Source organism: Pseudopodoces humilis, chromosome 6 (assembly GCF_049639895.1).
Source record: "Pseudopodoces humilis isolate 2021_Gansu_Grassland_sample_001 chromosome 6, ASM4963989v1, whole genome shotgun sequence".
In the NCBI taxonomy this organism is placed as follows: domain Eukaryota; kingdom Metazoa; phylum Chordata; class Aves; order Passeriformes; family Paridae; genus Pseudopodoces; species Pseudopodoces humilis.
This window is the reverse complement of record NC_142205.1, coordinates 52163666-52165241: the sequence shown is the minus strand read 5'-3', so window position 1 is coordinate 52165241 and position 1576 is coordinate 52163666.

The window sequence follows — 1576 nt, the reverse complement described above, 5'->3', positions numbered from 1 at the left end:
AGATTAAGATTCTCATTATTCCTTGGATACTTCTTCTCTGTTACTTGTCTGTCTATATATGCTTGTGAAAAAAACTTTCTCTAGCACTTTTCAATTAATTTTTTTTAGGATTCGAATTGTTAATGGTTTAGGCTCTCTGTGTTGAGCTGGCAATCTCACTTTAAAGGTCTTGGAGGTCAACAAGAGAGGTTCTACCAAAAATAAATATTTATTTTACACTGAGCACTCCCTCTTATCTGAAACACACACTCATATGTAGTTCACCCATTTTAAGGTATCTTTAGAAGTGCCTTCTGTAAAATCTAAATATTTACCTCTTTTCTATTGGTGCAGTTCTATTGACTTGGAGTAACTTGTATCAGATAATCTGACCAGATGCTTTTTGAGTCCATGTGCACTTTGTTTAGTACTTACAGATAGATCAATTACAGGTGTTTCAAAAGAAGAATAATTTCAGCTTTATGATCTGGTCCTCACTCGGTGTGACAGTACAACTATGGATGGAGATGCATACATACGCACTTACAAATTAAAGAAAACCACACAAATACTTGTCTGTAGTCTTCTGAAGGAAACATTCCAGTTTCTTCTGGGCCAAGTCAGACAACTGACATTTTAAAAAATTTGGATTTTAAGTATGCATCATAAAATCAAAGATTTTGCTCGGTGTGATTTGGCTGCTAAGTTAAATGAGAGGGAATTAAAGACATAAACCCAGACAATTTCACTAATAAGGTGTTAGCTAAGCTCCTCCCAAACTCTTGAGAATTTTTTACATACAGGCTTGTAAACTTTTAAATTTTGACACTGTAATGCTGGATAGAAATGTATGTATGACTTAAGGTATTTCAAATTTATTAGTATAATTTAATCACTAAGGAAATACTCTCGAGTCCAAAAAGTATTGAATGTAGTCAAATAAAATAGCTTTTTATTGCAAAGCATTATTGGGAATGTGAGCCTCTGTTCTAGTAGAACTTGAGATATATAAAGACATTCTGTCAGCCTAGCACAAATATAATTTCATTAATTGACTAGCATCACATATTTGTAGAATATCTGTCTGGAAAATAGTTCTAGATGATTTGTATAAAATGAGATTTATCTTAAACCCTCATTAATCAATCATTCTCATAAAAGTATATGCTTGGCTCTGAATATTTGCAAGGAGCAGAGTCAAATGGTGTTCTGTGAAGTGCTCTAATTTTACTTAAGATTAAACATTTTACTTCTAACTTACTTAATTTAAAAAGACATTTTGCAGAAACCTATGATGATTTGTCAATCAATCCAAACCCTGAAAACTGACAGAACAGATACTTTTCTGCTCTGCTAGCCTGTAATAATCATGAAGAGTTCAGAAGACTGACTTGTTAGTTTGTCTTAATGTGTTAGCATGGCAGTTAAAAGAAGAAATTTGAGAAAGAAATGCCCTAAAAGGAGAAAATAAAACCTTTTTGTTGGATATGAAGTAGCATCTAAAATAAATTCATCTATTCAACAAGTTTTCAAAGACATCAGATGCTTTTTTTTTTTTTAACAATTGTCTCATCCTTTTTTTCCCCCTTCCACTGAA